The 26,408-nt window shown below is 45.9% G+C and overlaps 1 protein-coding gene across 1 annotated transcript in view; it reads left to right on the top strand.

Annotated features, from left to right (window-relative positions):
* The window catches only part of LIG1 (DNA ligase 1), a gene marked incomplete in the record, with an annotated part of 1,422,011 nt that overhangs the window by 1,221,011 nt on the left and 174,592 nt on the right, over positions 1-26,408 (top strand).

Below are 26,408 nucleotides of genomic sequence, written 5' to 3'. Positions count from 1 at the left end.
CTTCCTACATGTAAGAAAAGACCTAATTTGGATCCGACCTCACCCTGTCTTCCTACATGTAAGAAAAGACCTAATTTGGATCCGACCTTGTCCTCGGATCCTAAATATAGAGAAAGATCTAAGCTGAATCTGACCTCACCCTCGGATCCAAAACAGAAAACAGTAAGGGTGCGGGTCCAGCCTCCTCAGATCAGATTTAAAAAAAAAGGAAAAAAAACTACCAGATCCAGCTATTTTCAGCTGTTACAGGGCCCTTGGATCGGGGCATCTGACTCTGCCTGCCTCAGATCCATAGATTGTTTTTCTTCAGATGCGAGACTTGTCCTAAGTACTCCAATTTTGTCTGATCTGAAGCTTGCCTGTTGGATCCGAGGTGTTGGAGGTGGCTACAAAGTTGTCGGAGCCATCTCAGTGCCTAGGAGTCTCTGCTTTGTTTACCTCAACTCTGGCTTTCACCCCTAGGGGATTGCTTTCAAAGCAAAGAGGGACAATGATCCAAATGTTTGTTCTTTCTAATCTGAGATATTCACTTTCTCCGGGGCAATCTTTCTTTATAGATATGAAGACAAATTTGCCTGCCAGAACGGAAGAGAGGGGTCTACCCCCTCCCTCCGGGTTCTTCTATCTTCAACCCTAATGTCTGTACTACATTGTTTGACATGGGGACAGCCAGTATTACTACGACCCCAGACTTTCTAACAGGGTGTTTCTATTGCTATTTCTCTTTCTATTTTTTCCAGTACCACCCCAGCGCATTCCACTGACGAGGTTCCTAGGAATAAGAAATGTAAGCGGAAACAACTGTACTCTCCAGAAGAGTTGTCACTTAGCATATGTACTACAATGAATGTGAAAGGTACCCATGACCACGTCCTGTAGTGGTCTCCTTTAGAGACATTATTGAAATCTCTAAAGCAGAGAGATAGTTGGACACCCAGCCATCCTTCATTTGAGCAGTCGGTATTCCGGGTGGCTTTCAGTACTGGCCCATCTACTTCTTGGGTGACAGCACCAATGAGCTTATTGAATTGGTCTCTTAGCGGACATGTAAGGATCTTGACTCAGTTGAACCCATCCCGAGGAGACCATACAGGATTATGGCACCTCCTTTGGATAAACAGGTTTTTGGAGCAAAGGAGTAACCCATTGATGCCATGGTCGTGGCAGCCACCAAAAAGGAACTTGCTAACAGAGTTCCACTTTTCATCCCTCTAACAAGTAATCTAAGGTTACTGACAGGTTTGGGAAGCGTGTTTATGCTTCAGCAACCTGCTTTCAGGTCACATAATTATTTGGCACATTTTACAAGTTTTCAGAGGGATTTGGTTAAGGAACTATTAGATACCCTCTCAGAATCTCTTTCTACAGAAGTCCAGACGTCTGTAGCTTCTCAGCTCATCAATCTATTTTGAATTACTCCATGACGTTCATTTGCATATTGCTGAAGGGACATCAAGGGTGGCGAGTTCAAACTTTTCATATGGAGATGTACCTGGATGCACTTACGTGATTTTTTTGTGGACCCCTTCAAGTCTTCGTTTGTCATTTCTCCCTTTGATGGCAAATCTTTGTTTACCACCAAAGTGAAGGACACTTTATCAGGGCTTGAGAAGATAGAAAGACCCTGAATGCTATAGGTGTGTATGTTTTTTCCACCCTGCAGATGTCTGTTTATAGGAGTCTATGGAGTGGTTGGAAGTTGTGGTTCAGGAAATCCCAAGATCCGTTTCTGGGCACATGATAGAAACCCCTCCAGGGACAGAAGGGGCGATCCAGTGGATGATGATGACTGCGTGGTAGAGGTGGCCTGCAAATCGGGGGTCCAAAGATTGATTTCTTGTAAGACCTTATAAGCACCCCTGTTAGGAGGCCTGATTACTCACCTCTGGAGGCAAGCAGAGGTCAATTATCCCTGCATCAAAGAGCATGGCTAGACTTAACAGAATATACTTGGGTACAGAGGATATTTTCCAGAGGTTATTTTATACCCCTTTTTCCATTCCACCTCCAGTCTCAAAAAAAATAAATAAATAAATAAACACATTACGATGCCCTATTCATTCAGGGAGAAGAAGCAGCAATACAAATACGAAGCTACTAGAAAATCGAGTCATTCAAGAAGTCTCACCAGACCAGATAGAATTCGCAGCCTACTTAAGTTTCCTTTTAGTACCAAGGAAAACGGGGACCTGGAAACCAATTCTGCATCTCGGCATCTTGAACAGTCAGTTTGACACCAGGATTTGGATGGCCATGGTTCAGTCCTTTCCCCCCTTTTGTACCTTTACTCATATTTTACATGAGGTTTCTACAGTGTTTTTTGGCATCAAAAAGGTCAATACCTTACCATCCTTTGTCAATTCTGATTCAAATCACTCAGATATGCAAAATAGATCTCATCTGGTGGATTCAATCAGATCAAATTCTACAAGGCTGTCCGTTCATTTGCCTGCAGCCCAAGGCCATATTGACCACAGAAGCTTCCTTTTTGCGGTGAGGGTGCATTTCCTGCAGAAACAGTCCAAGGCACACGGTCCCCCCGAAGACGAAGAAGCCTGCTTGTATATCAGCATTCTGGAGATGAGAGCAATGCTATTAGCATTGCAGGACTTCCAAGATGCTCTCCCTTTGGAGACAATTGCAATTCAAATGTCAGTCAAAGGTCAGTATTTCGGTACAGCAACAAATAAGGAGGAATCGGATCTTTTTCCTTGTGTCGAGAAGCCTTCAGAGTATAGCAGTGGGCAATCTCCCCCAACCATTTCTCTTATAGCAATGTACATTCCGGGGAAGTCCTGCGTCAAAGCAGATAAAAAGGAGTAGGTGCATTCTCCTACCTCACGAGTGGTCTCAACAAAAATGTAACAAAGGATGGTATTTTGTCAATGGGACCAGCCTTGCTGCAATCTTTATAGATTCATAGGTGTGTACTAGGCTAACAACCAGAAGGGCCTTTTTAAGCCTAGCCATGCATCCCAAATCTCTGACAAGTTCTGATACCCTTGTTAAGTGTAAGCATGGGCCATGAACCATTTACAGGTTACCTGTTTGCATTAGAGACATGGGTGCCACACCAGGGTTGAATTTCCAGTTTCACATCCAATTGTCCAAGTTGCACTTGAATTCAGTTAGGGAGGATCTCTGCTTCACATGGATGGGGAGCCTGTGCCATAGACAGGGTAGTCTCTGGGATTCATACCTATCTCTCCAGCAGGTCTTATTTATATCACAGGCAAAGTTTAAGTCTTTAGAATGGGTAATTCTGGTACTGTTTATTTTGTGGATATGCAGGAGGTCCACCAGAGTGAGGTCTGACAATACCTTGTATGTCAGACATAGATCTCCCCTCAAAAGCCCGTGGGAGACCGAATACAGGGATAGGGCCTTGAGGCGGTCTGCATAGGACATATTACTTTCACCCTGTATTCTTTTATTGAGGAATTGGGTATGCCTGGTTACGTACATACCAAAGGGGACATTGTACTCGATGATAGGTCTGATGAATGCCGAATACAGTGGAACAATGACTTCCTTGGACTTTGTTGCCATACCTTTGTTTGTAAGTTGCGCAACATAGAATGATTTCCTCACCACTGTAGACGCATGATGATCAAAGGCTAGATTACTATCTGTGTGTGTCCCTAAGTCCCTGACTACTGGGTCATCTCTAAGGAGTGAGTTGTCAATATGATAGTTGTCAGGGATGGATGACTTCCCAAAGGATACTGTTATGCATTTCATGACCTTTAGTTTTAGTCCATGGCTCTGACATCAGTTATTTCTCTGTGTCAGACCCTCCTGGAGAACATTTGTGTCAATGTGATGTTCAGTGACTGCTCCTAATTTACAGTCATCTGCAAATTTAGTCAGCGAGAGACCACTGACATTAACCTTGACTTCTGAGAAGTAAATGCCAAAAAGGAGTGGTCCAAGGACTGATCTCTGAGGGACTCCACTTTTTACTGGCCTCTTTGTAGCTGTGGACTCCCCAGTTCTAACTTCCTGGATCCTGTCTGTGAGCCAGTTGGCTGTCCACCGGGTGACATACCGGTATGTACCTAACCTGTTGAGTTTGTCAACGGTGCTCAAGTGGGGTATTGTGTCAAATGCCTTGGTCAGGTCAAGGTAGGCGGTGTAAACAATTTTGCCCTCATCTGTTGCTTTGCTGACCTTCTCAAAGAAGTCCATCAGGTTGAGTAGGCATGATCTGCCCTTGACAAAGCCAAACTGGGTTGGGTCCAGTGTCTGGAGGTTTACTATATTTCTGTTGTTCCATGATAATTCTTTCCATGGCTTTACATATAAGACTAGTAAGACTTATGGGTCTGTAGTTTCCAGGGTCTGTAGATGGCCCACCTTTGTACAGAGTGTTGACTGTTGCCTTTATCCATTCATGAGGCATGAAGCCTGTTTGGAGGCTACAGTTAAATAGTAATTCCAGAGGCCCTGATGGGTCATGTTTCATTCTATTTAGAGGGCATCCTTGGATATTGTCTGGGCCTATTGATGCAATGCTCTTGGCCTTAGAGAGAACATTAAGGACCTGTTCCCTAGTGATAGTAGGGGGAGTTATATTTGATGATACTTCCTGAGGGAAGGTTGACAGGGAGAGAGGAGTAAAGTCAGCCAAGAGGTTTGCTATATCTTCTGGCTTAGTATAGGTGGCTCCATTTACAATGAGCTCTGCACACAATTGTGTACTGCCTTTGAGGTTACGGACATAGCTAAAGAATGCTTTGTGGTTGTCCTTGGCCTGGGAGGCCAAACGTACCTCAAATTTGGCTTTGATAGACTTTTATTTGTCCTCAGAGTTTTATTTAGTTTGAAGAGTGCTTTTATCCTGCTTGGGTGCTGCACATCATAATTTTAACCATGGTTTTCTTCCTCCTGTTATATTTTTCCCCTAACAGATTTGTTTGTTTTTCAATTGAATTGTACAGGTTATAGGTCACGTTAAAGGTGGGAAAAATTTTGAAATGATTTATTGTGGTCTCATTTTTTATATTACAAAAACCTGGAATTTTAGCAGGGGTTTGTAAACATTTTATATCAATTGTATATGTCTATCCACGAATCCCACTAATTCTGAAATTCCTACAAAAAGCTACCATGTTGAAGAGCAAGTCATCCTCATTGCACCGTACTAGCCTCAAAAGATTTGGTTCCCCTTTCCAACCTTGGATTCTGCAGCCAACTCCAGACCCCTCTGTCTCACCCAATAGGTGTGAGCCATCCAGACATATCAAGCCTCAGGCAGATGGCCTGGCTTCTCCAGTTCCATTGATGGCCAGACAACCTATGCTGTCTTCTCCTGTCTGGCATATACTTTTATCCTCCCACAAACCTTCAACACACAAACTCTATTCCATTAAGTGGAAAAGATTTGTGTTCTGGGCTCATCAAAATCATTTTGAACAACTTTCAGCTCCTATACATAACATACTTGAGTTTTTGGCCCTACTTTGTAAAGGAGGAGCTAGTTCCTCAACCAGTAAAGTTCAGCTAGCAGCGATATCAAACTGCCAGGTTTGTTTTTGAGAGTTCCTCAATAGCCTCTCATAAGTTGTGCAGAGCTTTCATGCGAGTCACTCTGCTTTAAGGCCTCCATTTAAAGACCTCAGTCTGGTACTGCAGGCATTTATACATCTCCCCTTTGAACTAGTGATCAAGTGTGCCCTTAAATATCTAACTTGGAAAACAATTTTTTTCTTGTAGCCATTACATCTGCCAAACGAATTTCAGAAATTGAGGCATTATCTTCAAAACCTCCTTTCTGGATTCTTTTCATGAGGACAGAATTACGTTACAAACCAATGCATTCTTTCTTACCAAGGTGATGTCTGAATCTAATGTCAGTCTATTAATTTGACCGTTTTCTTCCCCAAAGTTACTAACAAAGGAGAATATATGTTGTTCGTGTTTCACTGTTGCAGTCATCACCTGTGGGTTATCTCTGCTGTGGTATCCCTCGGTTGGCCTGAATACCAGAGTCAGTGTTTTTGTGCGCCGGCTGCCATCGCATGTAGTCTGACGTCAGGTAATCAGTGCTATAAAGCAAGGCAGCCGACGTCATTACATCAGTCTTTGTTGCAGTGGAGCACGTAGCAGAAGCAATTTGCACGAGTGCTGGCCAGTCGCTACCAGAAGTTGAATTTCTGCAGAAAATGTCTAAAGCCAAGTACCCCATTGGGGATGCTTTTTTCTTGCTCTAACCGATGTCCGAAAATAAACAATTGTCTCGCCTGTGGAAAGCAGATCCTACACCGAGACTTTCATTCTTACTGCATCACTTGTTTAGGCCCAGACCACAATGTCCCTCGTTGCCGGTTCTGTGCCCTCTTTAATGCGAGTTCACCATAGAGCTCTTTTTGTAGACTATTATTTTCGTGTTCCATGTCTGAATTCCGATATGGCATCCATCATCCAGCAATCTGTGCATATTCCGAAAAAACATAGAGATAAAGATAGACAGGCCACACAAGGCTAAGCCTTCCGATGATGCTACCGGTAAGCAAGTCGACACTTCGTTGGAATTCAGTGTGGCACTTTTGCAGCCCCTGATGTCCAACTCATTATCTACTCAGGCCTCTGCTGAGACCCTTTTGGAGTATGGTATGCCACAAAAACACTTTCAGTTCTCTGCACTGCCCTTTGGCTTATCTACTGCTCCCAGAGTATTCAACAAATGCTTGGCCCTGGCTATAGCATTATGCAGACAGAGAAATATACAGATTTACCCTTACCTGGATGACTGTCTCATTCAGTCAGAGGGCAAAGAAGAGTTGCTCCAGGACCTTGTCTTTGTCAAATCTTTCCTTACTTCCCTAGGATTCACCATCAAGAAGAAAATACTGAAACAAAACCCAACCAGGAAAATTATTTTCCTGGGAGCAGTGCTAGACACAGCATCCCAAATGGCCTTCCTATCCCCAGAAATGTAGAGCTTCTTGCCCCTCTACTTCACCCAGCTGGCTTCCAGAAGCCACCTCACTGCAAGGAAGTTCCTGCAAGCCCTGGGATACATGGCATCTTGCATCCTTATCCCACTCGCCAGGCTTCACGTGAGAAAACTTCAGTGGTACTTAAAGAACCTTTGGTGTCAGCACTCTGTCCCTAGAGACCACTCCCTCTGATACCGTGTATAAGGGACGAATTTCTCTGGTGGGCAGAAGCCTGTGCCATGAACAAGGGTCTTCCCTTTATCCTCTGCCCTTCCGGCCAGACCATCACCACCGACGCTTCAGACATTGCTTGGGGCGCTCCCCTATCAGGCAGGTGTACCCAAGGCCTTTGGAATGCCCAGCAACTTCACTTGCACATCAATCAGAAAGAAATGATGGCAGTACAAAAGGCTCTGATGTCCTTCCATCTCCATCTCAGGCCAGGGGTCCTCCTTATAAAAACAGACAACATCACAGTGATGTGGTACATCAACATGCAGGGGGCCACCCAATCTTACCCCCTGTGCAGGTTGGCCATGAGTCTGTGGTTTACAGCCACCTCCATGAGACTACACCTAATTGCCCAATACCTACCAGGGGTCAACAACACTCTGGCAGACTACTTTAGCAGAAACTTACTGGACCCCCACAAATGGCAGCTCCACAGAGAAATCTTTCTGCAAATCACTCAGGAATGGGGACCCCAGAAGTGGATCTCTCTGCCTCGCATCTCAACTCACCAGGGATATCTTGGAAGCGGCCACCTGGACTTCTGTCTATAGCTTTATAAAGCATTACCACCTACCCCTCTTTTCTAAGTCTAGGGCAGGGTTTGCCTCTGCAATTCTGCAGGGCTTCCTGACCCATACCTAGGTCTCAACCTATCTTTCCACCCTTTTCCTCAACTTTGGGAATCCTTCCACAGGTGATGACTGCAGCAGTGAAACACGAAGAACATAGTACAGTTCTGTACACTTACCATAAATGTAGATGTTTGTATTCACTGTTACAGTCTTGGTTTCCCCTCCCTCCATCTCCCATTTAACATCTTCCCCTAGGGGGACATAAGCTTCCCTAGGTGGCTTTTTGCCACCAGGACCACTTTTTTCTCTCTTCCCTTGTGCTTCTGACAGGTCAAGGGCAAGAAAAACTGATGTAATGATGTTGGCTGCCTTACTTTATAGCACTGACAACCTGGCGTCAGACTACAGGCGATGGCAGCCGGCGCACAAAAACATTGACTCTGGTATTCGGGCCAACCAAGGGCTACCACAGCAGGGATTACCTACAGGTGATGACTGCAACAGTGAATACACTAGAACATCTATATTTATGGTAAGTGTACACAACTGTACTTTACATTTATTAGATGTTCACAGACAAGTACTTTTGTACTTGCATAGAACAAAAGACATAAGAAAAACAAACCAGTTATTTGTTTCCTTTGCAGACTTGAAATTGGGTAAAGAAGTACAAGTGAAAAGAAAGAAGTTAAAAAGACCGATCAACTGTTTTCTCTTGTAAAAGGAAAGAGTACCAGTAAAAAAAAAAAAAAAGAAAAGAAAAAACAGACCCTTTCTAATTAGTTAACCGATTTAATTTTTTTTTTATTATGAAACTATAGTAAACCTTTATAAGGCAAACTTAAAGCATACTGTTGTAGGGAATCTGCAGTACCACCAATACATTTCAGAAATGTTTCTGCACAAGTCATTCTGGCTGCTGCTTGGTCTACAGTCCACATATTCTCTAAACGTAAGTCTATGTGCATTGCAGGGGTAGGCTGCGTTTTGATTTAGCCGTGGTACTGCGAATTGTGTAACATTTCAACTTTGTTATATTAGTACTGCTTGAGAGTCTCTCCTTGCTATTACAGTGACCTTCCGCAAGTAAATTAGAAAGGATGCTTAAAATAACGGATCTTTGAAGAATGATACCTCAAGCAGTAAAGCTACTGTCCGTCCATTCCCATGTGTATGGTATGTTCTAACTGTTCTTTAGCTTCCCTTCAGTAACTTGTTGGATGATCTGAAGTAGTTGACTTCATTTTATCTGCAACCTGTGGGTATACGGATCCGAGCTGGCAACTTTTTTTTCTAGCATCTGCTCCAAGCTCCGAGCTCCTCCCCTTATCCATAATGCCCTACCATCTCCTATCTTCCCTCAGATCTCGTTTGCTGCGCCAGTATTGTGCATCGTGGTCTCCTTTGCTCTGAGCTGAGGGATAGTAAGTAGAAACTTTTTGCTGATATCTAGGTGTGCTTGACTAGGATTTCCCTTCCTCCCCTTCTGTAGTATCACGTTTGGTTGTTGGTGTAAAAAAAAAAAAAAAAAGTTTTTTTTATTAGAGTAGTAGTTAGGCCTGCCCTTCCCCTACTTGTGTGTGTGTGTGGTTTTTGGAAAGGTAATGCTTATACCTTGGAGTGCAGGACTATGGCTGACCAGCCAAATGTACAGAGTGTGGCCATAAGCTTTCCCCTGCTGATGGTCACACTCTGTGTGTGATATGCTTAGGAGTGGCACATTTATCCACTCAATGTGCTGTCTGTTCGTGTTTCAACCCTAGGGCCCTTAGGGATCGTAAGGCCAAGCTAGTTACCAAAGGCCTTCCCCCTGTTGCCATGCTGGAATCTGCCTCGGTCGCTAGTGTACCACTCCAGACAGGGACTCAACCTCCCTCTTCATCTGGCGATGGGTCTTCAAAGGACGGATCTTCAGTCAGCGAGTCTGACAAAGATAAGGAAAAAGAAAAAGAGAAGGAAAAGGAAAGACGCAGAGAAGAAAGGGAGAAAAAGGACAGGCATCTTAAGAGATCCCCAGACAGGGAGCTCTTTCTCAGCCCCCCATCTAAGACCATGAGGCTTGTTTCTCCTCTGCTCCAGTCTCCTCGTTTCTCACTGGAGCCGTTGGAAAATTCAAACCCGAGGCCCTCCACCCCACTGCGCAAACCAGCCAGATCCGAGTCGGTGACCTCTTCAAGGTCGACTCTGAGCCTATCGGACATGGATATGGACAGGATGATGCGGAAATTTATTCAGACCCAAATTCAGATGGGAGTCTTGCCAGGTCCCTCTCCCTCTGGAGGGGTGACCTCCATGCCTCTTTTCTGCCCCATCTCTCCTTCCCCGATCCGTGCTTCGGCTTCGGGGCTCTTGGATCCGAGGTTTTTCGGAGCTGGTAGCTCGGCGCTGACTGTTCCTCCAACCTCGACTCCGGCTGTTACCTTGAGTTCCTCGAATTCGACTTGTTGAGTGACTCTCAGAGCCGCAGACAGGGAGCTGGACCCGGGGGAATGGATTCTTCGGCTCTGACCCTTTCGGACCTGATCTGTTCCCTCGGACCTCAGGCTACCCTGTCTTCGGCTCCAGTCCACGCTTCGGATCTGGGGAGGACTTCTCACTCGGCCTTCGAAGTGGTGGAGAGGGTTCTCTCGCAGGGATTGAGACCCCAGCCCATCCCCTCAGATACCACCCAGGCCCCCCCTGGATTTGGCGACAACTCCCTTTATCCTGTCTCAGGGACAGCCCATGCCAGAGAATCCCCAGGTCATTTTTCCCCGAGGAAACCCCTGCAGCTCACGGATCCCCTTCTGAAAGTCCCACTGAAGAGGGTCACCGTAAGCGCAAGTGCAAAAGGAGGCAGTTGGACTCCCCCGAGTCCCTCATCACTGACAATGACTTAGATGAAGGAGAAGGTTCCCCCTGGTCACCTCCCGAAGACGTCTCGTTTGGAGAAATTATGGAGATCCTCAGCCAGAGGGGAGGTTGGTCAGCCCCAAAACCTTCTGGGGATGAGTCGGTGTTCCTGGAGGCCATCGGCATGGGCCCATCTACTTCCTGGGTGTCCCCACCAGCAGACCCCTTGGTGGACCTCATCACCACGAGGGCATGGTAGGAGCCCGACACCATACAGCCCATCCCCAAACGCTCTGACAAGGTTTTATCTCCCCTTTCTGATAGGCAACCCTGGTCAAAAGGAGCCCCAGTTGATGCTATGTTGGTCGCAGCGGCCACAAAGAAGGAACTAGCACAGGAGAGTTCCTTAGTCCACCCTCCAGACAAGGAGTCCAGGTCGGTGGATAGGTTTGGGAAGCACGTATACTCTTCAGTGACTTTTTCTATCTGTGCACTGAATTATTTGGCACGTGATTCGGCTTCAGCGAGACCTTGCTTTGGAATTCGCTGAGTCGCCCCCAGAGTCTTTATCGCCACAGGACAGACAGCTGTTCTCGGCAAAAATGTCTTCTCTGAAGTCAGTCTCAAACACCTCTATGCGGCTACTTTCCCATGCCACGGAAGAAGCAGCTAGAGGGGCTGGAACAGGCATAGCCATGAGGCGTCATGCCTGGCTCAGATTGTGTTAGTTCTTGGACCCTTTCAAGGCGTCGTTTATCAACGCTCCCTACGACGGTTCTTCCCTATTTGGGAAGACAGTACGCGACACACTTGTCCAGAGCGAAAAGGACTGGAAGACTTTTTTTGCCGTCGGAGTCCGCTTCTGTAACCCTCAGTGGTCCTTCTCTAGGAATCAAAGAGGGCAGAAGAAGATGTGGTTCCGAAAATCTCCGTTTTCCCGGGATTTTCAGGACAGCTATACCCCCAGAGGCAGAGGGGGACAGGATCGACGCTGACCCAGAGTTAGAGGGGGTCTCAGGAATTTCGGGTCTAGGGAACCCTTCTCTGATAGACCCGGTCAGCAGCCCTGAGAGGTTGCCCGACTGTCCTACTCTGGAGGCAGTTGGGGGACGTTTGTCCTTACACCCAGCGGCATGGGAGTCCATTACGACAGATCGCTGGGTTCTTCAGATAATATCCAGAGGTTACTCTGTTCCTGTCGTTGCTCTTCCAAATATTACAAAACACCTCCCGGATGTTCCACCCGCTCACAGGGAGGCCGCAGCTCTAGAGGTTTCAAAGCTGCTTCTCAAATGAGCCATCGAAAAGGTCCCCCCCCCCCCGATCAGTCCGGATTAGGCATCTACTCAAGGTTCTTTTTGGTGCCAAAAAAGACTGGGGACCTCAGGCCCATTCTAGACCTGTCAACATTAAACCTGTCGGTAGCCAAACAGAAATTCCGGATGATCACCCCTACAGTCCATTTTACCTCATCTCTGAGAATGTGACTGGATGTGCTCGTTAGACCTTCAGGATGCTTACTACCACATCAAAATACACAGAAGCTCCAGGAGGTTTCTGCACTTCCGGCTGGGATCCAGAAACTTTCATTTCAGAGCCCTACCCTTTGGTCTCACCACAGCCCCCAGGGTTTTCACCAAGGTAATGGCAGTTGTAGCGGCTCACCTGAGGCTTCAGGGTATTCAAGTGTTTCCATACCTGGACGACTGGCTCTTCGCTGCGCACAAGCATCACTTGTGTCTGGCCCGAGATTATTTCATTCGGTTAGCAGACCTAGTGGGAATTACAGTCAATGTTCACAAATCCCATTTGCAACCAGTACAAATTCTAGACTTCATTGGGGCACGGTTAGACACTTTGCAGATAAAGGTATTCCTAACTCCAGAGAGGATTCTACATCTCAGGTGCCACATAGCTCAGATAGCGAACTCCCAAGTCTTCAAAGATGAGCGAGGTTCTCCAGGCTCTGGGCTCCATGGCTGCCGCCATATTTATTCTCCCTTATGCATGCCTTCACATGCGGGTTCTTCAGTAGACTCTGGCTGTTCAGTGGTTTTGGCTAGACCTACCCATGGAATTTCTAATCAAGATCAGTCACGTCTGCAGGACATCTCTTCTTTGGTGGTTAACTTCACCGGAGATATCAAAAGGATGCCCATTTGCGTCACCCCCAGTCCAAACCACAGTGACCACGGATGCCTCCCAACTCGGGTGGGGGGGACACTGTTTGGGAAGGACAGTCCAAGGCACGTGGTCCCAGACAGAGACCAATTTACACATAAATGTTCTAGAGATGAAGGCAGTGCTTTTAGCGTTGGAAGCCTTTCACACAGTCCTCCCTCTCGGATTGATTGCAATTCAGTCAGACAACATGTTGGTCATCTGGTATATCAACAAGCAGGGGGGGAACCAGATCCTATCCTCTGTCGCGTGGCAATGAGAGTGGGGGAATGGGTGATTTCCACTGGTCGGTTTCTGATAGCAATGCACATCCTGGGGCACTCCAACATTTTAGCGGACAGATTGAGCCGGGCCATTCTGATGCCTTACGAGTGGTCTCTGAAACAGTCAGTAGTGGAGGAGATTTTCCTTGCATCAGGTCAGCCTTGCTGCGATCTCTTCACATCTCCTTCCAACGCGAAGTGCAGCGAGTTCTTCGCTCTGATTCCCTCACCAGGGGAAGTCCCCAGAGACGCTCTAGTCCGTTTGGCCCCCCGAGCGTCTGTATGCTTATCCACCTTTACCTCTCATTCTGAAGTTTCTTCAGAAAGCTTGCTGACTATGGTGCAAAGTGATCCTCATTGTCCCGTTCTGGCCTCGTCAGGTTTGGTTCCCATTCCTTTGGTCTCATCTCTTAGTTCCCCCGTGGGTTCTGGATCCCTGCCCTGATCTAATTTCCTATCCGTCGGGGACACGTCCGCCCGATCTGGGCAGCCTCAAGCTAACAACTTGGTTGCTCCAGTTCCGTTAATTGCCAGGACTCCCAGTCTTTCATCCCAGGTAAAATCCGTTCTGGTGGCCTCTCTTAAAGACTCCACTAGTAAACTTTATTGCAGCAAATGGAAGCGTTTTTCCATTTGGGCCTCACAGAGAAAAATAGATCCCTTTACAGCCCCTGTTCCAGCGGTGTTGGACTTCCTGTCTGGTATCTTAAAGCAAGGAGCCATTTCCTCCACAGTGAAAGTACAATTGGTAGCCATTTCCAGTTTTCACGTTGGTGAAGACAACATGGCCTTAGCCTCCTCTAGGCTGTGTAAGGCTTTTCTTAAAGGTACTTTTTTGTTACGGCCCCCTGTCAAGGATTCTGTACCTCCTTGGGACCTTACTTTTGTTTTACAGGTATTGGTGGCCCCTCCTTTCGAACCTGCAGCTTTGGTGGACTTAAATTTTTTATCATGGAAGACAGCTTTCCTAGTTGCCATTACATCTGCTAGGAGAGTTTCTGAGCTTCAAGGTCTGTCTGCCGTGCCTCCGTATTTGGTCTTCCATAAGGATAGGGTCTCCCTCTGTACTAACCCTTCCTTCTTACCTAAAGTGGCATCTGAAGCGAACATAAACCAGTCCATTAATCTGCCCGTTTTCTTTCCCAACTTCCAAAATAAAGGTGAATACAAACTCCATTTGTTAGATGTTCATAGACAACTTCGTTTTTATCTTCATAGAACGAAGTCTTTCCGCAAGACTGACCAATTGTTTGTTTCCTTTTCCAAAGCGTTTATGGGAAAAGCTATTTCTAAAGTTTCTTTAGCCAGATGGATCACTCTTTGCATTTCACATGCCTACAAAGCAAAAGGTTTGTCGTCTCCTGGTATAGTTAAGGCTCACTCTACCAGGTCCATGGCGACTTCTGCTGCTTTTTGGTCCAGGGTACCTTTGGACGATATTTGTGCAGCAGTGACATGGGCCACTTCACATACCTTCATTTCCCATTACAAATTGGATCTGATTTTGAGGGGTAGAGCATCCTTTGGCTCTGCGGTGCTCAGGAATATCCTTCCATAAGGGCCTCCCAGGATCGGAGTAGCTGGGGACTCTGTCCCACAGGTTGCAGATAAAATGAAGTTAACTACTTCAGATAAAGAAGTTATATACTCACCATAACTTTCCATCTGTGTAGTTGTACTTAATTTTTCTGCAACATTCCCATCCTCCGTCCCCCGGACCTTATCCTGTTTTCAGGTTTGGTTTATTGGGTTGAGTTGCATATATGTTGTTGGTTGCAGCAAACTCGATCTGAGGGAAGATAGGAGATGGTAGGGCATTATGGGTAAGGGGATGAGCTGGTAGCTTGGAGCAGATGCTAGAAAAAAAGTTGCCAGCTCAGATCCGTATACCCACAGGTTGCAGAAAAATGAAGTATAACTACTCAGATGGAACGTTATGGTGAGTACATAACTTCTTTTTTCTGTTAGTATCTGCTGTTTTGGACATGGATGGGTTGATGCTGGTGTCCCAATGTCAGACTCTTTCCTCACAGCTCTGGCATTAAATTTCCAAGGAGAGGTGGTTGACGGGAGATTTTCAACCACACGTATTACATCCCATTCATAGCTAGACCAAGATGCCAATCTGCATGCTTACCAGGTGTGCTATGCCATCAGATTGTGCATGTGAGGAATGAGGTGCAACAACTCTTCATAAAGCCTGCCTGTAAAGAAGTTCTGGTAGACCAGTGAGAAAGCAAATGCTATTCCAGATTATTTTTGGTTCCCAAAGGACTTTGAATATCAGACTTATTTTGGATCTCAACAACCTAAATGCATTTATCACCATGCCGTTCTTTAGCATAGTCGTACTGCAACCCCCCCCCCCCCCCATGTCTATGAAGAGGAAAAAGGATGTGCTGCATCTTTAGGATGCTTATCTTCCCATAAAGATCACTAAAGCTTTTATAATGTCCCTTTGCTTCAGAATAGGGGCCAGTCACTGCCATTTATTGTCCCTGCCATTAGTTCTTGCCTCATCTCCCCAAGATGTACACCAAATGGAAGCAAGTAGTAGCAGCTTATCTCTGCCTGCAGGATGTCCCAGTTTTTCCGCGCCAAAATGACTGGTTTTGTAGTGTTGCATACCAAGGTCAGACACATCCAGCACAAGGTTCTTCTCAGCATGTTTCCCTGGTTGAGACTCTTTTCAGTTTGATGTCGCAATTTGATCCCACTCAAGAAATCTTGTTTATATAAACTGCAGTCACTACCAAAACTTGCAGAGTTTGTCTGATATTGTAAGAATGCAGTGTGTACTGCAGACAGTTTTATCCCTGGATTCATAAAGCCATGTAATCTTTTCATACAGGCACTAGGGTTCATGACAACCAGAATGTTTGTGATACTTTTCACCTGACTGCAATAAGTCTGTTGCAGTGGGTGTTCTGATCAAATTGGTCCCAACCCAGGGATTCACAGGAACAGATAACTGAGACATGTGGTGCTTGTTTGTACCTTTCTGTTTTGGTGGCTGAAATTATGCATCCTTTCTCAAGGCATTTCCTACACCCTTAGTCACGGTCACCATAGATGCCTTTACTTTAGAATTGGGGGGGGGGTCATTAAAATAGATAAGGCAGTCCAAGGGACTTAATTCTCCCAGACGTTATCCTTGCACATCAACAAAAGGGGGATAATGACATCCTACCCACTGTTGAATATAACGAAAAACAACCACAGCAACGTACTGTCACAAATTTAATAGGAGTGAAGAGCAAAGCTTTCAGGTTCATATAAAACCCTTCATCAGTGCAAAATAAAATAATGGGTTAAGGTGTGTTTAAATACATCACCCTATTAGACAAAGCCAATGAGAACAAATAAACTATTAACAACAAAGTAGTCTCTTAAAGAAATATAAGTCATGTGTGCTTAATTTCTTTCATAGCAGGTCACACAAACATTAGATATTTAAAAAAATATTCATTAATCAGACGTTATTCCAAACATATAAACATATGTACTTTTATATATAAACACATCTAACAACTTATGCATTTCATCTTAAGCATGTTTTGAAAGAGAAACAAATATATTTAAGTGTAACCATCTGGCTAATACCGGGAGGGATATCTGCTTGCAACTGCAAACTCCATTCATATTCTTTTAATTCAAGCTTGTTATTTAAATCACCTCCTCATATACTCTTGTTAATAATAGTTAACACTCAAAAGTAAACATATGTTTAGACTCATTTTCATAGACATGCTTAGCAAATGCGTTTGTCAAATTGTTCCTTTTAATGTCTGATTTATGCTCTATAATCCTATCCCTGAGGAGTCTTGTAGATTTTCCTACATAGAAACTTGGGCATGTTTTACAGGTTACTAGATAGACTATATTACAAGAATTACAAGTTGCAAAACATTTAAATGTGTAGGTCTTATTAGTAGAAGGATATCTAAAGCTATAGTCACTATTAATATAAGGACAACAACTGCAATTATAACAGGGAAAAGTACCCTTCTTTGTAGAATATATAGCAATAGTAGTACATTTGATATCCTTGTAACACAGTATTTATTTCAGATTCAAACAGTTTTGAAATGAAAACCTTGTTCTATTATATATAATACACTGTAGTTCTGGTATAGTCTTCAGAATACTCCAATTGCCGGTAATTTTCTTCACTCCATCACTGCATCTACTAAATGTAGTGGGATATCAAAGTGTGTTACTATCTTTAGATGTACTACTATTCTATTTAATGTCCCACTATCACTAAAGTAAGGTTGGGCTTGACTACTTCTGACAGACATAACCTCACTCATTGTATTGCTTAATAAGTTATCATAACACCTAATGTTAAGTTGTCATTCTCGCCTTCATTCTTGCTGGATGGGTTCGGAGCCGATCCTCGGCTCCGACTCTGCCTATACTATAGCTCGAGAGCTATTTTTACCGGCTCGAGGCAGCCCTATATCCCACAATACCATGCACTAACTCCCCAGATCTCGTTTGCCGCTTCGCTGCGAGGTTGTCTTTTTTACCGGCTCAGGTCAGTAAAGGATTTTTTCAACAAGTTTCTAATTTTTTGAGGTAGTTATTAGGTTATTTTCCCTACTTTTGTTCCCTATCGATATTATACTTAATAGTGTTCGTTTCGTAAGCCCTACCCACCCCTGTAGTTAACTTTTATAATCAGGCCTACAGGCTTTAGTTTTTCTGTTTACTCACCTCTGTGTGTGTGTGTGTGTGTGTGTGTGTGTGTGTGTGTGTGTGTGTGTGTGTGTGTGTGTGTGTTGTTGTTTTAGTCAGCCCCCTCATCTCCCCCATGTGTGTAAGTGAGTGTGTGTGCTGATTGAGTGACTGTCTTAGGGCAATGTCCAAAGACGTTAAGGTCTCGGGATTCAAGAAGTGTGACTCGTGCTGTCAGAAAATGTCTCTGACAGACGGTCACACTTCTTGTGTCTATTGCTATGGGCCTTTACACCTGCAGGACTCTTGTTCCGTTTGTCACGGATTTAGTTAGAGTCCTGCAGGAAAGGCGTAACAAGCTTATTCTAAGGGGCTTGTTAAAGCCTGATGACTCCCCATCCAAGTCTGGCTCGGGGAAGTCATCAAAAACTGCCAAACCGTCGGCTCCAGCTTCTGAGCCGAGGGCTGGTGCTGTCGAGACGGCTCCTACCTCGGTTCCGGCTGGCTCCGAGGTGAGCAAAGTGGGTTCCACTTCGAAACCATTATCGCAGCCGACCCCAGCATGCAAGCACTCTAGGTCCCCTTCTTTAGAGTCTGTCAGATCGGCTCCGAGGTTCCCCCTTCTATCGGAGCGGAGTCATAGGACTCATTCATCGAGGTCTTCCAGGCTCTCCGATCACAACATCGAGAGGGTGGTCAGTAGACTCATAAAATCTCAGGCGCTGGCCCAAATGCTTCAGAGCCCATCTCACCAGACTGTGGCTCCTTCGATACAGTTATCCATTCCTCCTCCGACTCATCTCTCGAGTTCGGAGCCGGAGTTCGTCGGAACCGTGACCTTGCCCACATCGGAGCCGATACCCCCTCCTTCGGCTCCGGTGTCGTTGGCTCAGACCTCTTTATTGGTTCCGTCCATGGAGAGGTCTGGGCGCCGGGACACCATTGTCGGCTCTGAGGGGGCGAGTGGCATCGGACCCTTGTCCGACCCTGCTCTCCCTCTCGGAGCTTTGGCTCTGGCTAGTTCGGCCCCAACATCATTCTCGGAGCCTTCTCTGTCGGTTCCGGGGGCGGTTCCGGCCTCTTCGGAGCCGGGACTACCTTTGGTGTCTGATGGGGGAGCCTTCGAGGTGATGAGGAGTGTGCTGGACCCAGTGTCCACTCCAAGGTTAAGTTCTGCGGCTCCTCCCTCTGTAGTGCCTGTTACGGTCTCTGGCCACCCTCCTATACCCAACAGCAGAGATTCAAAGTGTAAGGTACCCACGTTGGGTGTCTCCTCCTCTTCCGAGGGTTCCCCTGAAGTTTCAGGGGAACCCCCTAGGAAAAGAAAGTGCAAGAGGAAGCACATAGACTCCCCCGAGTCTGTCACGTCGGACACCGACTTGGATGAGTTGGAGGGTTCCCCCAGATCCCCCTCTGAGGATGTCTCCTTTTCAGACATCCTGGAGATCCTAAGACAGAGGGGAAATTGGTCCACTCTCAAACCTTCCGAGGACGAGTCGGTTTACCTTGACACCTTTGGATCTGCCTTTGGATCTCACCCTTCCACCTCCTGGGTGTCTCCCCCTTTCGACCCACTAATGGAGGTAGTGGCTAGAAAGACGTGGGCAGCTCCTGATTCAATGGAACCTACCCCTAGGAGGCCTTCTAAATTTATTTCTGCACCAGATGACAAATCCTTTCTCACCAAAGGTGTTTCAGTTGATGCTATGGTGGTAGCAGCAGCCACTAAGAAGGAATTAGCTGATCCTTCTGTACCTGTTCATCCTCCTAACAGAGTCCAGGACCATGGACAGGTACGGCAAGCGGACCTTTGCTTCAGCGACATTTTCTATGCGATCGCTGAACTATTTATGTCATTTCACCCACCTACAAAGAGACTTGCTCACAGAGCTGGGTGAAACGGTACAGGATCCTTCTGCTGCGGGGTTTAAGGACAAAATAAACTCTCAGCTGGCTACCCTGAACTCCATTGTTAACTCCTTCATGCGGCTAATCTCTTATGCAGCCGATGGAGCGAGTAGGGCCGCTGGCACAGGCGTTGCGTTGAGACGCCACGCTTGGATGCGACTCTGTAACTTTGCCGACCCCTTCAAGGCGTCCTTCACCAACACCCCCTTTGACGGTTCGGAATTGTTCGGGCCTCAGGTGAAGAATACCCTCACCAGATGCGAGCAAGATGGTAAGACTCTCTCTGCCGTGGGAGTCCATTTTTCCACGCCTTCTAGACCTTATCCTAAAGGACAGAGGGGTGGAAAGATGTGGTTCCACAAACCACAGGGAGTCGTGCCTGCCGCACGTGGTGAATTTCCCCCTAGAGGCAGAGGGGGGAATAATAACAGACGCCGCCCCAGGGGCAGAGGGGGTCCACAAAACCAGGGTTCCAGGGAATCTTTCCCTGACCAACCCTTTCAGCATCCCTGAGAAGCTGCCCGACTGTCTGCCTTCGGAGGCAGTCGGGGGAAGATTATCTCTGTACCCGGAAGCCTGGCAATCCATCACTCAAGACACATGGGTACAGAAGATCATATCCGAGGGTTACAAAATTCCTCTCACTTTCCCTCCGGTACAACCACCAAAACCCCTACCAGACGTACCACCCGCACAAAGGGTTCAGGCTCAGCTAGAAATAAAAAAGCTGTTAAACAAAAGTCATCCAGGCAGTCCCAGCAGATCAGCTAGGATCTGGAATCTACTCCAGATTCTTTTTGGTACCAAAAAAGACAGGAGATTGGAGACCCATTTTGGACCTCAGCAGGTTAAACAACTATGTATTAAAGACAAAATTTCGGATGGTAACACTGCAGTCCATTCTACCCTTTTTGGGCAGAGACAACTGGATGTGCTCGTTAGACCTCCAGGACGCGTACTACCACATAAAAATACACAGGCGCTCCAGGAGGTTTCTCCGCTTCCGGCTGGGAGTCAGTCATTTTCAATTCAGGGCCCTGCCCTTTGGTCTCACCACAGCCCCGGTGTTCACCAAATGTTTGGCAGTGGTCACGGCTCACCTGAGACAAAAAGGATTCCAGGTGTTTCCATACTTAGACGACTGGCTCATTTCCGCTACCACCAAACAGGATCTCAAAATGGCCAGGGATTATACTATCCATCTTTGCAACAGCCTGGGTATTTCTATAAATTTTGCAAAGTCCTCCTTGTCGCCTTGTCAATGTATAAACTTTATAGGCGCCATATTAAACACCACAGAAATGTCTGCAACATTACCACCTCAGAGAGTGACAGACATAAGGCGGAATGTTCAGCTCCTGTTTCAGCCCAGCAGAGTCCAAGTCAAGCTAGTATTGAAAGCGTTGGGCCTCATGGCGGCGATTCTTCTACTTCCATTAGCCCGCTTCCACATGAGACTCCTTCAGTGGATGCTGTTTTCTCAGTGGTCCTTTCAGCAGCTGCCAATGACCCACAACATTTTGATAACACCATCTTGCAAGAAACATCTCTCCTGGTGGATGGTTTCCCCTCAGCTTTTTCAGGGCAGACCCTTTGTTCTCCCCCTCCAGTTGCCACTGTCACAACAGATGCCTCCCTGATCGGGTGGGGGGGCATTATCAGGGCAGGACGGTCCAGGGCACTTGGCAACAGTCAGAATGCCACCTGCACATAAATGTCCTGGAGATGAGGGCGGTGCTTTTGACGTTGCAGGCCCTTCAGAGCTCTCTTCCCACGGGGACTATAGCAATTCAAACAGACAATACGTCTGTGGTGTGGTACATAAACAAGCAGGGTGGAGCAAGGTCCTACCCCCTCTGTCGAGAAGCACTCAGACTTTGGCAGTGGGCGATTTCATCTCAATGGTTTCTGATAGCAAAGCACATCCCCGGGAAGTCCAACGTCATAGCAGACAGATTGAGCAGAACTATCCTCATGCCTCACGATTGGTCTCTAAATCAAGCGGTAGTAGACGGAATTTTTCAGAAGTGGGGCCAGCCTTGCTGCAACCTTTTCGCAACTCCGCAAAACAGCAAGTGCCTCGACTTCTTCACACTTTTCCCTCTACCAGGCCAGCCCCTCAGAGACTCTCTTGTTCACGTTTGGCCCTGGGGTCTTCTTTATGCCTTTCCTCCCTTTCCATTGATCCCGCAACTAATTCAGAAAGCAACCGCATTGAGATCCAAAATGATCCTCATTGCCCCGTTTTGACCTCGAGAAGTTTGGTTCCCGTTCCTGCACACATACCTACTGGAACAGCCTTGGCATCTGGAACCCCTTCCAGATCTGTTGACCCACCTCACGGGCAAGCTGCATCAGTCTCTACATTCCATCAACCTCACAGCTTGGTTGCTCCACTTCCAGCCATAGCCAGGCTTCCCCTTATTTCTCCTCCTGTTCGTGATATCATTCTGGCTTCCCATAAGTCCAATACTAGGAAGACTTATGCGAGTAAATGGAAGCGTTTTTCACACTGGGCACAAACTAGATCCTTAGATCCTTTCCATGCACCCATTCATGAGGTTCTGGCGGAGCTTTTTCATTCGGGTCATCATTGGCCACTATCAGGGTACAATTAGCGGCCATTGCTAATTTTCATGTTGGACTCTCAGAAGCAAATATTATGTCCCACAAACTCTGTAAAGCCTTTCTCAAGGGCATTTTGTTGCTCAGACCTCCAGTTAAAGATCCACCCCCACAATGGGATTTGAATTTAGTTCTAACTTCACTAATTATACCCCCTTTTGAACCGGCAGCTTCTTGCTCCCTCAAACTTCTTTCTTGGAAAACGCTGTTTTTAGTAGCTATAACATCTGCCAGAAGGGTATCGGAACTTCAAGCCTTGTCTGTTCGTCCTCCCTATTTGGTTTTTCATAAAGATAGGGTAACTCTCAGAACAAACCCTTCCTTCCTACCAAAAGTGTTATTGGAAGCAAAGCTAAACCACTCCATTGATTTGCCCGTCTTTTTCCCAGACTATACCAACAGGGCTGAACAAAAATTACATTCGTTAGATGTTCATCGGCAATTACGGTATTACCTAGACAGGACAAACAATTCAGAAAGTCAGACCAGCTCTTCCTCTCTTATGCTGCAGGCAAGAAAGGGCTTCCAGTATCGAAAGTTACTCTTTCCAGATGGCTGACATCTATTATTACCTTGATCTATGAGTTGAGACACAGGCAACTACCCTCTAGGCCTAAAGCTCATTCAACCAGGGCACTATCAACTTCAGCGGCTTTTCAAGCAAGGTTACCACTAGATGCCATTTGTGCAGCAGCTACATGGGCGTCCAAATATACCTTTATTGCCCATTACAAGCTTGATCTAGCCTCCAGAAATAGAGCTGATGTTGGTTCCACTGTACTCAGGAGTCTGTTCCATTGAGCCACCCAGGACTTAGATGCTAGGGACGCTGTCCCATCCAGCAAGAATGAAGGTGAGAATGACAACTTAACATTAAGAAGTTATGTCTTACCATAACGTTCCATGTTCGTTGTCTTCTTCTCGCCTTCTTTCTTGCGTCCCTCCCTCCTGCCCCCTAGCCTGGATAGACTCGAGGTTCTGAGTCCTTCCATTTCTGGAGATACAATATGTTGCGTCTTTCATGGTATCCTTAGTGTTACTAGCAGGTAACCTGTATTCGTAAAAAAAAGGATTATAATATTATTATTATTATAATATTACGTTTTATACTATGTCTTAGCTTCCAAACGAGATCGGGGAGTTAGCGCATGGTATTGTGGGATATAGGGCTGCCTCGAGCCAGTAAAAATAGCTCTCGAGCTATAGTATAGGCCGAGTCGGAACCGAGGATCGGCTCCGAACCCATCCAGCAAGAAAGAAGGCGAGAAGAAGACAACTAACATGGAACGTTATGGTTAGACATAACTTCTTATTCTTGAATTCATTAGTTATTTCATCCATTTGTTCAAGACATTTTTCCATAATACATGTACATATTGTACCCTAACAATTCCTCTAAATACGTGTGGAGCATGCATACTAGTATATTGTAGGTACATATGGATATCTTTTTTTATGAACAGATGCCTGTAAGTCTTCCCCATCAAACAACAAATCCACACCTAAAAATTGAATATTATGTGGTGAGGTAGGCATAGAGAAATATAAAAGGTTGGCACTATTATTCAAAAATTCCAAAAATTCAGTCAGTTCACTATAATTACCTTCCCAAATAAAAAAAGACATAATCGACAAACCGTTTAAAGAAAGTGACACTGCAAAGGTAATGTAGTGTGGCATTATATACAGATTCTGTTTCTCATTTACTAAGATCAAGTTTGCACAAGTACTGGCAATGGGAGTACCCATTGCCACTCCCGATATCTGTTGGTAAAACTTATTGCCAAACACAAATATATTGTCCAGTAAAAGCTCAAGAAGTTCACAGATTGTTTCAATCTGTCTGTTGGATAGACCATCATATCTATGAAGTAATTCCCTAATTGAATTCACCCCATATTCTTTAGGAATCATGGTAAATAATGACTTTATATCAAGCACAACAAATAAAAAAGGATTACATTCTCTACCTTCAAAAAATAATATAGCTGTTTTAAAAAGTCACCCATATCCTTAATGTAACTTTTCACTTATTTAGGGTAGTTAGCTAATCATCTTCTTCTTTCGGCTTTTCCCAGTTAGGGGTCGCCACAGCAGATCACCTGTCCGCTCATGATTGGCAGTGGAGTTTTACGGTGTCGAGTTGCCAGCCTGTCGCCCAACCTTCCACAGAAGGCGCACACACTCACACCTAGGGCCAATTTAGAGTGTCCAGTCCATCTACAGCATGTCTTTAGGATGTGGGAGGAAGCCGGAGCACTCGGAGGAAACCCACGTGACCACAGGGTGGACATGCAGATTCCGCACAGAAGGCACCCCAGCCGAGGATTGAACCAGAGAACCTCTTGCTGTGAGGCGGCAACGCTAACTGCTGCACCACCGTGGCTGCCTAGGGTAGTTAGCTAATATACTCTGTAAATGCAAAGAGATAGGTTCAGTAGACCAACATGTTCTGAAATTATGGGTCTCATTGGTGGTTTATCAATTGATTTATGTACCTATCCTACCTATTTATCCTAACCACTGTGCCAGGAGGCAGTGAAAGTTTGGGTTGCCGCACATTTCAGGATTGCCCAAGTCTCTTTTGGTACGTACATACCTATTGTCTGATGATATCTGTTGAGTGATGCCTCGGTTTGGACATTGACGTAGAGTGCTGTTCTTGAACTGGGGGATCCCTGGCCTGTGATCTGTTTACAGCTCTGATAAATGCAAGTCTTGGATATTTTCCCCCTCAGCCAGCCAGCAGACAGTACAGGGATGTATTAGTCCATGAGTGGCCTCAGGTGCTGCTCAGTGCCATTCCCCCATTTTCTGTTATGATGAAGAGAGTAGAAAATAAGATGGGACATAAGCAGTTTGGATTCAGATCAGGATGCAGCACGAGTGACCCATTGTTTGCAATGAGACAGTTGAGAAAAAGCTAGAGATGAGGAAAAAGTCCAATTTGGTTTTCCTAGATTTGGAGAATGCTTATGACAAGGTCCCAAGAAAGCTGATGTCGGCAGATGTTCTTCGTGTTTCACCGTTGCAGTCATCACATTTGGGTTATCCTGCCAGGAGTAGCCCTCAGTCGGCCCGAATACCAGAGGCTTAGTATTTCTGCGTTGGTTGCTGTCGCTCCAGGACTGACGTCAAGTTGTCAGTGATATAAATACAGGCAGCCAATGCCATTACATCAGTCTTTCTTGCAGAGGAGCCAGAAGCAGAAGCAGTTTGCACGAGTGCCAGCCAGCTGCTACCTGACTTTTCATTTCCGAATTGAAGTTGAAGTCTTCTAAAGCCAAGTCCCTGTTGGGGATCCTTTTTTCTTGCTCTAAACGATGTCAGAAAAAGTTAACAATGGTCTCGCCCGTGGAAAGCAAATACCACATCAAGACTTCCATTCTTACTGCGTCACCTGTTTAGGCCCAGACCATGACGTCCCTCGCTTTCGCTTTTGTGATTTGTTCAATGCTAGAATTGTATCTAGATATTTTCACTCTCAGTCCTCGAATTCCAACACGGCTTTGGTAAGCCATCCAACTACCGATCTTCCAAAAAAACATAAGTATAAAGACAGAGACAAGACAGTTTCAAAACTGCCGATGACGCTTCCTCTAAGCTAGTCATCAGCTCTCAGGTCCTCAGTGAGGTGCTTTCGTAGCTCCTGATGCCTGCTTTTGTGGATTCGCAGGCTGCTACCGAGACCTTTTCGGAGTCCAGTATGCCACGAGACTCTTCTTCGACTAAGGATCCTGCGGATGTCTGTACCTTGGATGGGTCCGGAACCGCTGTGCGGGCACCGGCTTCCGAGGAAGTACTTCGCACTGCCGATACTCGACACAGACCGACAACTTCTTTCGCGTCTTCAGTTCTTTCTAAAAACTACCAAGTTTCTAAGGCCCATGGTACAAACTATGCCCAAAACAGCGACGACCCAAGCTCAGGCACCTGCTTTCTTGCCTCAATCTGAAATGCTTAAAATTGCGGAAGACCTTATTATGCTTATTAGGGGAAGCCAGGCTACCCCTTCCAAAAGAAAAAGAGACTTCTCCCCAGTAGTTTTATCTGAACAGGAGTCCAATCACTCTGAGGCTTCTGAATATGAAGACATGCAACCCCTCTCTGCTTATGAAGATTCTGATGCAGAGGAATACATTCCTTCTGCCTCTCCACTGAGGATTTTTCATTTG

Source organism: Protopterus annectens, chromosome 1.part1 (genome assembly GCF_019279795.1).
Source record: "Protopterus annectens isolate FY-2018-M chromosome 1.part1, PAN1.0, whole genome shotgun sequence".
NCBI lineage: Eukaryota > Metazoa > Chordata > Ceratodontiformes > Protopteridae > Protopterus > Protopterus annectens.
The sequence above is the reverse complement of the archived record's forward strand: the minus strand, read 5'-3'. Positions and strand labels throughout refer to the sequence as shown.